Source organism: Carettochelys insculpta, chromosome 2, assembly GCF_033958435.1.
Source record: "Carettochelys insculpta isolate YL-2023 chromosome 2, ASM3395843v1, whole genome shotgun sequence".
Taxonomy (NCBI): domain Eukaryota; kingdom Metazoa; phylum Chordata; order Testudines; family Carettochelyidae; genus Carettochelys; species Carettochelys insculpta.
This window is the reverse complement of record NC_134138.1, coordinates 149,933,764-149,946,332: the sequence shown is the minus strand read 5'-3', so window position 1 is coordinate 149,946,332 and position 12,569 is coordinate 149,933,764. Positions and strand designations below refer to the sequence as shown.

The following is a 12,569-nucleotide window of genomic DNA, read 5'->3' as shown; positions in this document are numbered from 1 at the left end:
AGCATTGACAGGAATGTCATACTTTCAAAAACAGCAAAACTCTTGGGCTGTGTCTACACTTGCAGTCCTCTTTTGAAAGACGTAAGCAAATGAGGCAAATCAAAAATATAAATGAGGTGCAGTTTTACATATCGGGCACCTCATTTGCATACTCTTATTTCAAAATAGCATATTTCAAAAGAAGAAAACCAGTGTAGACACTGCTCTTTCAAAGGTAAACCCCATCTTTGAAAGAATCCTTCCTTTTTTATGGGAAGAGGGATTCTTTTGAAGATGGGGTTTACTTTTGAAAGAGCAGTGTCTACACTGGTTTTCTTCTTCTGAAAAAAGCTATTTTAAAATAAAAATATGCAAATGAGGCACCATATACATAAATTGCATCCCATTTGCATTTTTGATTTCTCTCATTTGCATACCTCTTTCCAAAGAGGAATGCAAGTGTAGACACAGCCTTAGTAAATAAGTCAGGGAATTTTCAGGTAGGATTACGGTACCTGAAACTTATCACAGCACCTTGAAGCCTTCTCGTTTTTCACCTACGGGTTGGAAGTCTTTACCTTTTGCTACTATAACTTAAGTTTCTCTCTTGAAAGCCCTTTATTAATATACTTAATTTTCATTCCATGCTTACCTGCTATATGAATGAGAGTTTCTCTGTGAAACTGTCCAGCTGCTCAAGAACTCCTCCTAAATGATAAGAGCTATGACCACGAAAATCGGAACACAGTTTTCTCATCATAACTTAAAGCAAGGTAAGAGTTGGGTTGCAAGGGTGGAGGATGGGTGCCTGAAGTTTACCCACCCCAAGACTTGTTGCTTGCTGTTCTAGTTCCTCACTGTCAGAGAGAGGGGAAAAAGTGCAGTTTGCTGCATTCCTAACGCTGGCTGGGGAGGGCAAGGGGGCAGATGAGCTGTGGACTTCACTCTCACTTCCTCACAGGCACAGGAAGGAAACAGCAAGCAGTTAGGGGTAAGGAGCGGTTCAGGGGAGGGAGCAGGGGATGTGTGTCAAGGGGAACAGGAATCAAAGCAGGGGTCTGGGTGTGGAGGAGAGGGTTGGTGAGCAGGGGTCAGGGCTGCGGGAGTAAGGAGATGCTCAGGGCAGGGAGCAGAAAGATGTGTAGGTTTTAAAAAAATACAATAATTTAAAGATTTTTTTTTTTAAATAAAAGTCCACACCATTATTGACTTAAAAAGCCGAACAATGCCAGGTATATTTGCTAGAGACCTCTATCATGTGATTTATCAGACACATCTCAGTCTACAGTATTGTAAAATTTGTTTTGTGGAAATTGGACCTTGGCGATCTGTGGATTTGGCTCCAAGTTACAAAAACCTTGCTCTATTGGCAGTCAAAGGGAAGAAGAGGACTCCATTTGTTATTGGGATCATCCCAATTCAAATAGACAGATTTGCTGAGAATTGAAGTCTCCTGACACATCTTTCTGGTCTTATTCAATGTCATGAGAAGAGCACAGCTTTTCAATCTCTCAAACTCATACGCATCAGGTAGGTACAAACAAAGTTTTCATACACTTATACATACAGAAATAAATCTTGCACCAACCAAAAATGATCAAGCAAACATCTTGTGTGAATTAAATACACTTTATTAAAGTGTGTTTCAAAACAGAGGTATTTCCATTAGATAAATGCATCTTCACACAAATACGTTAACTTGGCAGAACTATAACTCCCTCAGTCTATTAATAGTAAGAGTATCACCACTCCCACTGTACGTTCCCCTGTAGGTAAGCAAACCTATCCAGCTTAGGTACTTATTTGGCCATAAGTAACAATGTCTTTGTGCCTCACAATCTTTAATGTGTCTATCTTCACAAGACCATAATGTGGTAGGAAGGTGGTATTATTCCCATTTTACAGCTGGAGAATTAAGGCACACAGATTAAATTAAAGTTTAAAGGTATTCAGTTGTCTAATCCAGACTGAAGTGACTTGATCAAGGTTGCACAAGTCTTTGGCAGAACAGGGACTTGACAGTCTTCTTCTCCAACACCCTAATCTTTGGTGCACAAGTACCTCTATTAGGACAACAACATTCTGTACTAGATAGAAGTCCAAATTTCTACACTCAGCTTTCGGGAACTTTGAATGGAATGTGGAAAATTTTGCTGAAGCCAGACAATCTTGTTCCTTCTTTGATACATCAGCATCTCATCCTTGGCATAGACAATGACATATAGAAAAATATATAGTGTATACTCATCACTCCATTTTGTGCCTCCGGCGACCTCCATCCCTGTCACGATGAATAAAGAAGAGAGCTGAACTAACCTTATTTGTAAATCAGGTTTTTTCCCCCAGCTTGTGGAGAAATGGTGCTAGTCTTTACAACTTCTAAAGGCAAAGGATACTAACTAGTATTTTAGTAACATCATTAAATAGCAAATCAGACAGAAAAGAGCACAAGAAACAACAACATTCATTTGAACCAACAGCAGTCATTAGAACCTGAGCTACATTCAATTTCTAGTCTATTCAAGATTTAATTACGGGATTATAAATCTGGTCTCAAAATTCATGCATCTTTGTGTATCCTGTAAGGGACTTTTAAATAGTATATATAAGAGGTAGTGAATTAAATTATTGTGTATGAAACTACAGCTATTTATTAAAGAGTCACAAACAAGGTAAATTTCCTCTGGTGAAGATTATGAAAATATTACATTTTTCTCCTGGGCTTCTGTTTACATGAAATACAAACAACAAGAAATAGTGATGCAAACTAGGTTATGGCTCCTTCGAAATAGCGATGGTCTTTTAAATACTCAGTACTACTATTCAAGCAAAACAAATTTTTTCCACTAGTCTTCTCAGCAGAATTGTATCCTCATCTAACAGAGAAGTGAAATGTTACAAAACCCTGATGAAAAGTGCAGAGAGGAAACACTTTTAATGAAACTTGTGTAAGGTCTGATTTTTCAGTATCCAGTACACAAAATGAATATGCAAGTGATAAAGATTACATACTTTTAACATTTAAAATATAGGCATGAATTTCTGAAATGGAATACTTACTTTAATTCACAGTCTAGATTTCACTTTCAGTTATATTTCATTTAAATTAAAGATAATTGTGATTATATAACTAAAACATGAAAACTGGCAGGATTCTCTCCAGGCCAAACAAATGTGGTTTCTTGCAACAAAAGCTGTCCTGCATCTAGCTGTATGAAGAAAAATGAATCTTAAACAACAGATGTTTTTAGAAGAGGAAAGAGAATCAGAAATTCTCAGGAAAGGAAAAGGTGCATATTCTACACTCAGAGATCTACTTGAAATGTATTTCAGGTGGGTCAAAAACCTATGTTATTTAAAGCTCTGAACAAGAATAAATTAGTGACAACTTTAGTCTGCCCCCCAGCAGCTCTTTGGGGGAAATAGGTTAATGATGTGTACTGCCAAAAACATCCACCTGACCTAAGGAAAAACCTTTTGAGAGTGTGATGGGATACACAGCTTTACACTATGCAGAAACTAGCTGCAACTCCAATCTAGATCCAACTGATGCTTGTGACTTAGTGGAGAATTTTGAATTTTTTGCCCCAACCAGAGTAGGTTTACGTTTACAAGCCTTACTCCACTTATTGGCCAGCATGCAACCTTATATGTAAGAGGATTTCCCTGTGATGCAAACAATATACTTCGAAGGTTAATATCAGTGATAATTTGGCAAAAATGCAAAGTGTGCAGAATTCCTAGGTGCCCGTATTTGCAGAGGCTTGAGAGAAGGGATTAGTCATATGTGCTTAAAAGATGTAATCAGGTACTTTAGACCTAAAATGTTAAAAAAAAAAATATTTAATGCAGGTACAAAGTATGGGACTGCAAGACTGCAGTTGAAATAAAATCACAAGGACACTATAAAAATTAAGACAGTTCAAGCTGTATACAAAGGACTGTAAAGAATGCCAGCACCAATTAAGTGGATCACTCTCTGCAAACTACTAGCTAATTATCCAGGTAAGGTCAAGATTCACCTTCTCCTCAAATGTTTTGATAACGGTTTATTATAGTGGCACATTTCAAGTTGCTTTATGCTGACAGTTGGTGTACTCAATACATTTTCAGCACAGATACAACATAACAATCTATAGGTTAATTTACAGGATTAGGAGTCAGGACTCCACAATTCTATTCTAGGATTTTTTCCCCCACTAAACAATCTGCTTGCACTTCATGCAAGTAGGTGAGATGGCACACAAGGCACTGCTTTCCTCCCCTCCCTTCTTGTGCAGGCCCCATTAAAGCATGCAAATAGGAGGCAAACCATGTTTCTTGTCCCTTTCTTCTCCTCCCTTCCCTGCCACAAGCAGTGGAGCTGATTGGCCATGCGGAAAAGGGGAAGAAAGGATCTAGTGCTGGGCAGACAGCCTCGGGATGTGAGAAAGCTTTGAGTCACGGAATCAAAGACTCACGGGGTGGAAGGGACCTCAGGAGGTCATCTAGTCCAGTCCCCTGCTTCAAGCAGGATCAATCCCACTAAGTCACCCCAGCCGGGACTTAAAAACCTCAAGGGATGGAGAATCCACCACCTCTCTAGGCAACGCATTCCAATGCTTCACCACCCGCCTGGTGAAGTAGTTTTTCCTAATATCTAACCTACACCTCTCCCTCTTCAACTTCCGACCATTACTCCTTGTTCTGCCATCTGATACCACCGAGAACAGTTTCTCACCCTCCTGTTTAGAGCTCCCCTTCAGGAAGTTGAAGGCTGCTATTAAATCACCTCTAAGTCTTCTCTTCTGTAAACTAAACAAGCCCAAATCCCTCAGCCTATGCTCATAGGTCTTGTGCTCCAGACCCTTAATCATTCTTGTTGCCCTTCGCTGAACCTGCTCCAGCACATCCACATCCCTTTTACACTGAGCGGCCCAAAACTGGACACAATATTCCAGATGTGGCCTCACCAGTGCCAAATAAAGAGGAATAACTACTTCTCTAGATCTGCTCAAAATGCTCCTCCTAATGCACCCCAGTATGCTGTTAGCTTTCTTGGCTACAAGGGCACACTGTTTACTCATATCCAGCCTTTTATCCACCACAACCCCTCGGTCCCTTTCCATCGTACTGCTGCTGAGCCAGTCGGTCCCCAGCCTGTAACAATGTTTGGGATTCTTCCGCCCCAGGTGCAGGACTCTACACTTCTCCTTATTGCCCCACATCAGATTTCTTTTGGCCCAGTCCCCCAATTTATCCAGGTCCCTCTGGATTCTCTCTCTACCCTCCAAGGAATCTACCTCTCCCCCTAGTTTTGTGTCATCTGCAAACTTGCTGAGGGTGCAATCCAGTCCCTCATCCAGGTCATTAATAAAGATGTTGAATAACACCGGCCCCAGAACCGAGCCTTACGGCACTCTGCTTGAAACAGACCGCCATCCAGATATTGAGCCACTGACCACTACCCGTTGGGCCCGACCATCAAGCCAACTTTCTATCCATCTTATAGTCCAAGGATTCAATCCATATTTCCTTACCTTATGGACAAGAATGTTGTGGGAGACCATATCAAAAGCCTTGCTGAAGTCACGGTATATCACATCCACTGACTTCCCCATGTCCACAGAGCTTGTTACCTCGTTACAGAAGCTGATCAGATTGGTCAGGCAGGACTTGCCCCTGGTGAATCCACGTTGGCTACTTTTGAACACTTTCCCCTCTTCCAAGTGCTCCAAAATGGATTCCTTGAGGATTCCCTCCATTATTTTCCCAGGGATTGATGGAAGGCTGACGGGTCTATAGTTCCCTGGATTGTCCTCCTTTCCTTTTTTAAAGACGGGCACTACATTTGCCTTCTTCCAGTCATTCAGTATCTCCCCCGATCTCCAAGAGTCTTCAAGGATAATGGCCAAAGGTTCAGCGATGACCTCTGCCAATTCCCTCAGTACCCTTGGGTGCATTAAATCCAGACCCATGGACTTGTGCACATCTAGTTTTTCTAGATAGCTCAGAACTTGTTCCTTCCCCACAGATGGCTGCCATCCACCTTCCCATACTGCATCATCTAGGACCAGCATGGGGAAGTTGACTTTATCTGTGAAGACTGAGGCAAAAAAAAGCATCGAGTACTTCAGCTTTTCCTACATCATCTGTCACTAGGTTACCTCCCTCATCCAGTAATGGCCCCATACCTTCTCTGATAACCTGTTTATTGTTCACATGCCTGTACAAACCCTTCTTGTTACTCTTCACATCCCTTGCCAGCTGCAGTTCCAATTGTGCTTTCACTTTCCTGATTACTGCCCAGCGTTCTCCAGCTGTGTATTTATACTCCTCCTTGGTCAACTGTCCATGTTTCCATTTCTTGTATGCATTCTTTTTGAATTTAAGCTGACTAAGGATTTCCCTGTTAAGCCAAGCTGGTTGCCTACCATATTTGCATTTTTTACTATGCAGCGGGATTGTTTGTTCCTGTGCCTTTAGTAAGACTTCTTTAAAATACTTCCAGTTCTCTTGAACTCTTTTCCCCTTCCTCTTCATTTCCCAAGGGATCCTGCTCATCCGGTCTCTTAGGGAGTCAAAGTCTGCTCTTCTGAAATCAAGGGTCTGTATGTTACTGCTCACCCTTCTTCCTTTCGTCCGGATCCTGAAATCTACGATCTCATGATCGCTGCAGCCCAGGTTCCCTGCCACTTCTATTTCTTCTACTCGTTCTTCCCTGTTTGTGAGCAGCAGGTCAAGTTGCGCACGGCCCCTCTTTGGTTCCTTCAGCACTTGTACCAAGCCCTTCAGCATCCTAAGGCCAAATGCCTCCTGGAGATACCCTGGGGATCCTGCAGTTATCTCAAAATCTGACTAAATGCCATAGTCAAACCCAGTGTTTTCACATCATCTAACTGTACCTCAGTTTCTTTATCAGAGCTTGTTAATTCTTGCATACCTCACAAAGGTCTTGTGAAAATTTTTGGTCAAGTGGTTAGTGATTAGCAGATGAAAAGTGCTAATACAGTAAATGTAAAATATGTTTTAAATGTCTAAACTAATATTGGTTAGTTCTTGATCATGTATGTGAGAATTTACAAAGGTCCAGCTAAAATATATCTGAGTATATAGCTATATCTTGCCTCCACTGATTTCAAATCATTTTGGATTAGGCCAAGAGTAAGTCATATCCTTTAATGTGGGGTGCTGCATTTTGGTTTTTCTTTTTCTTTTAAATATGTTTACACTAAAAAGGGTTTCAGGCAATATTCATTTCATATAAATAGGAGTTCACGTTTATTTCAGTGCAAGTTTAGGGAGACAACACATTAAAATATTTTTGTAACACGTTATCACCTTCAACTGTAATACTCTTAAAAAATACATTTTTCAACAGTGAGTACCCAAAGATAGGTTCTTCATCTCACATTTAAACATCTAAATCATTGTACTTATTTTTAAAAATTTTCCACTCAATGACAGCTACTGACTGCTCCACATTTCTGGAAAAAGGTATACTTACTCAGGTGCCCATATTTGGATTTAGGAGCCTAATTTTAGCCTCCCAATATCTGGAAATTTTGGCAAGTATCATTATAAATCAAGGTGAGTTACAGCAGTTCTTCACCTCTCAGGATCAGGGTGTAGTTAAGAACCTCTTATAGTTGGAACAGAGTATACAAACAACAACCACAGCATAAACAGCAGATATGAGAGATCAGGAGTTCTGTGTTCACATTATCCTTTTCCATCTAGTTATGAGTGTATTGTGCACACTTTCACCCTACCCCAATGCTGTACTGTCTTATCAAGAAGTCATATAAAATGTGCCTGCATAAATAGTTTTGCACAATACTTCTGCTCTTACGTCATTCTGTCTCTTGATCAAAATGATGTACCCCAATATACTATTTTCTTAGCACGTCTTCAGCATTCTTTAGCATTCCTTTGACACAAGGATATCACTACATATCCACCTTCCTCTTACATAGGTGTGAGAGCTGGTGCACTTACAAGTCTTCAAATCACAAGCTACAGATATTCATAAACAGATGCCTGAGGTACTTTCTTCACATCAAATGACAAGACTTCATCACAAATGAGGATCTTTGGAACACAGCAGGACAAGAATCAATTGAAATCAAGAGAAGAAAGTGGGGGTAGCTGGGCCACAGACTCAGAAAACCTTCATCCAGCATAGGCCACAAGCTCTCACATGGAACCCACAAGAAAAACACAAAAGAGGAAGACCCTGGACAACGTGGAGAAGGTCTACTGAGATTGAAGGACAACAGCTGGGGTGCTCCTGGAGCCAGCTAGAAGTTTTGCCCCAAGACAGTAAGTGGAGGAGACTTGTAAGTGACCTATGGTCCACATGGAATACAAAAGCTAAGCAGTAGTAGTAGTAATGCCATATTTTCAAGGAAAATCCCATTCTCATTTATTTTGACAGATAAATTCGATATAACCCTACTGCCTTCAGAGATGTCACCTGAGATTTACAATGATAAAATAAAGCATAACTCAGTCCAGTATGTCATCATGGTGGATTCCATGGAAACGGGTGTAACACTCTCACTGGACAAACTGAAATGCAGTATTTTTCTGGATTTAGCTGTTAAAAAAAGAAATGCTTTTGCATAAGCTATTTCCAGCATGTTCTTAATTGGAGGAAATCGAAGTCCAACTGCACGTCTAGAAAATATTCATGAAACATTAAAACAGATCAAAGTGGCATTTTGTTAGATAACCAGGTTGCCATTATGTGGCTGTTTATCTATGCAACAATACAGGAAGAAGCCAATGTTTACAAAACATGTATTTAGGGTGAATGGCCCATAAAGAGGAACAGCTGTATTCATAAATGTCAGATAATGACATCCTCCCTGAATGCTCAAGTCCCATTTCATAGCAAACTAGTATGCCTTTGGAATGTCTCTCTCGCCTTATATTCTGTCTGTTGATTGATGGTTGTAATGTGATTTAATAAAACTGCAAGCTTGAATACCAAGGCCAGTGCACAACAAGGGAAAACACTATAACAGCTGAGACTTGGAGGGAAACATTTTCATGCACAATTTTTTTCATCTTAAACAGTGAATTATGTCACTCATGAATGATGCAGTTAAGAACCTAAAAGCTAACTTTGGTGTGATCTTATAAAATGGATATTCTGAAAAAAAAGTCTTCAATACTGATGAAGCAGACGGGACAGGAAAGAGTGAGTTGCTGCTTCTGAAAATTGCATAGATTCCAGAAAGTGTATAAAATAACTATAAGCTCATTTTAACATTGGCAAAATTAAATTAAAAATACCTACAACAAACACTAAATTCAGATAATAGTAATGCTCTTTTTGATTAATGCCTCCCCAACAGTTAAACAATTATAAATGACTGACTACAGTTCTCTCATATTCATGTCTCAATCCCTTGAGAAAGAGCAAAGAGTGTGTAAGCATTCTGCACAGCTTAAGCAATGTGGACCTGGTTTGTGATACAATAAAATGCGGTAATCCATCTGTCTTTTTTCAGACACATTTCATATTTGTATCTTGCTTTCTCATTCTAAAACACAGCTGTCTTACTACAAACTTCTTTTATAAAGTTTCCAGGTTTTGGCTTCCTTTCCTCTGTTTATAGTAAAGAAACCATCTTGTTATTATATGTAAATTTCTCCTTTCACTGAATCAACATCACAGAAAAATTACAGATGTTTATGTAAATGTTACATGTTGCAGTATTTTAAAGATCCTTCCCATTCATATACCATAAAATATTCAAAGTGACAACCAGCAGTTACTACAAAACTAACTAGAATTGTGAAAAGTCACAGAGAGGTAACCGTGTTAGCCTGTATTTTCACAAAACAAAAAAGCAGTCATGTAGCACTTTAAAGACTAACAAAATAATTTATTAGGTGATGAGCTTTTTGGGACAGACCCACTTCATCAGATCTGGAAATTCTGATGAAAGTAAACTGGCACAATGAGAAAGATAGAAAAAAATTAAATGAAAACTGACGAATCAGCTACATAGGAGGGAAGGAGGAGGAGGAAGGGTGGGTAAGAGGAGGAAGAAAATTATTTACTGTAAGTGTTTATTAAGTTCAGTGACTTACCTGAAATCACTACAAATATCAAAGATGGGGGAAACTATCCTTGTAATGGGTAAGGTAACTGCTCTCACTATGGGGTCCTGAGCCAAAGTGTTAAACTTGAGAATAAACTCCAGTTCAGATGTCTCCCTTTGTAACCTGCTGTTAGAGCCCCTGTTTTAGGATGTAGATTTTCAGGTCTTTAATGCTATGGCCTGCTCCAATGAAATGCTCACTGACAAGTTTACACGGATTCAGATTCATGCCCATTCATTCATTGGCAAAGTGATTGTCCAGTATGTCCAATGTACATAGCAGATGGCCATTTCTGGCACGTGATGGTATGTACAGTAAACCCCCGACTTACATGTAGGTTCCATTCCCAGTTAGCCACATGTAAGATGAATTTCATGCAAGTCAGGGGAGCTGCTGATCAGTTTCCTGACTCCTAGGACTGGTGGGGAATGCGCTGGTCAGTTTCCCGGCTCACACAAGTGGAGTAGAGCTGAGAGACGCCTGGTTCCTGGCTCCCCACCACTCATGATTTTGGCTCGTGTTAATCCAAGCAATGCGCAAGTTGAAATCACGTAAGTAGCGCTTTTATTTTATAACATTAGTGGAGGTACAGGAATATAAGCCCCCTGAAAATGTAACTGACTTGGTTAGGTCCAGTTATGGGGTCTCCAGAATAAGTAAGTGGACAGAGCTGGCAACGGGATTTGTTGCAGGGAAAGTTCCAGGATTAGCATTTCTGTGGTATGGCATGTGGTTGCCAGTAAGAATTCTTCTGAGGTTAGGTGTGTAGGAAAGCAAAGACCACTCACCTAGGACCACTAAGAGTATAGCATCATGTTCCAGTATAGGCTGTAGATTGTTGATAATGAGCTAGGGTCTATAGGAGATGACAACTAGTGTTCTGTTATTGACCTTCTTGGGCCTAGAAGTAGTTGCTTTCTGGGTATTTGTTTGATCCCATTTTTTTTTTAAACTTCTACCAGAGGTTAGTTAAGTTTTACAATGCCTGGTAGAGATCTTGACATTTTTGGTCTCTGTCAGTAGGACTGGAGCAGATGTGGTTGCATCCAAGTCAAGCAACTATAAACAACAGATCATGTGATATGTCCTGGATGGAAGCTGGAGACATGTAGCTAAGTCTAGTGGTCAGTGGTTTTCCAGTAAAGAGTGGTACTGATTTGGCCATCAGTGATCTGAACTGTGCTGTCCAGGAAATAGATCTCTCGTGTGGAATGGTCGACACTGAGATTGATGGTGGGGTACAGATTGTTAAAATCTCTGTGGAATTCTTCAAGAGTCTCTTTACCATGGGTCCAAATGATCTGAGGAAGTAGGTCTGTCCCATGAAAGCTCATCACCTAATAAATTATTTTGTTAATCTTTAAAGTGCTACATGACTGCTTTTTTATTTTGAGTAGAATTGTGAGTCAATTATTTTTGAGTTCTTACAGTAAAAAGAGAACTAAATCCTGGTCACATTTAAGTCAACTGGAATTTTGCCATGAAAGCAAAAATGAAACAGCATGTGAACAATAAATATCAGGGCCGTGTCTACACGAGCCCAAAACTTCGAAATGGCCATGCAACTGGCCATTTTGAAGTTTACTAATGAAGCACCGAAATACATACTCAGTGCCTCATTAGCATGCCAGCAGCCGCGGCGCTTCAAAATTGCCGCAGCTAGTCCAGATGGGGCTCCTTTTTGAAAGGACCCCGGCAACTTCGAAATCCCCTTATTCCTATCTGCTGTTAGGAATAAGGGGATTTTGAAGTTGCCAGGGTCCTTTCAAAAAGGAGACCCGTCTGCACAAGCTGTGGCAATTTTGAAGTGCCGTGGGTGCCGGCATACTAATGAGGCACTGCATATGTATTTCAGTGCTTCATTAGTAAACTTCTAAATGGCCATTTGCATGGCCATTTCGAAGTTTTGGGCTAGTGCAGACATGGCTCAGGAGTATTGCTCATTCTGACAACAAATATAAGCTCTCTAATGAAAGATGATTCAAACAAAACTGTTCAAAACATTACAAGAAAAAATCAAAACTCAATTAAGATACACCTGGGCTCTCAAATTTCACTCCTCGTCTTGTGTGGACAATATATTGATAGAGATCATTCTGTGGTTCAACTCTACTTCCATTCATGATAATAAGGACCACCTCCTTTCCATACCATGACCACGATGATGTCCCTCTAGCAACGACAAAAAATTACTCACAAGAAAACTATAAGCAAAGCTTTTGTGTCTTGGTAGACTACTTTAGGAACTGACCAGCTGGTAGCTAGGAGAGCTGGTGATATGTAACTGTCCTGCATTCTGTACATCAATTCAGAACCTGAATGCCAGTCTGTGCTTTCAAGTATAAATCTTTGTGCTGCCTTCTGTATCCTCCAAAGGGAGATACTTTTGCTTTTCATCCACCTCAAATTGCTCACAGTGAAAGGCAAAAAGATGAGCTTAGGGACTACCAAGATTTACTTCAAATATATGAATGCAATGCATCAACATGTGCTTC

The 12,569-nt window shown here is 40.1% G+C and overlaps 1 long non-coding RNA gene across 1 annotated transcript; it reads left to right on the top strand.

Annotated features, from left to right (window-relative positions):
* The first annotated feature begins 687 nt into the window (after positions 1 to 687).
* LOC142008990 (uncharacterized) lies at positions 688 to 3,872 on the top strand. Its single transcript, XR_012644298.1, has 3 exons — positions 688 to 752; positions 1,353 to 1,509; positions 3,832 to 3,872. It is a non-coding gene; the product is annotated as an uncharacterized LOC142008990 (long non-coding RNA).
* The last annotated feature ends 8,697 nt before the right edge of the window (positions 3,873 to 12,569 follow it).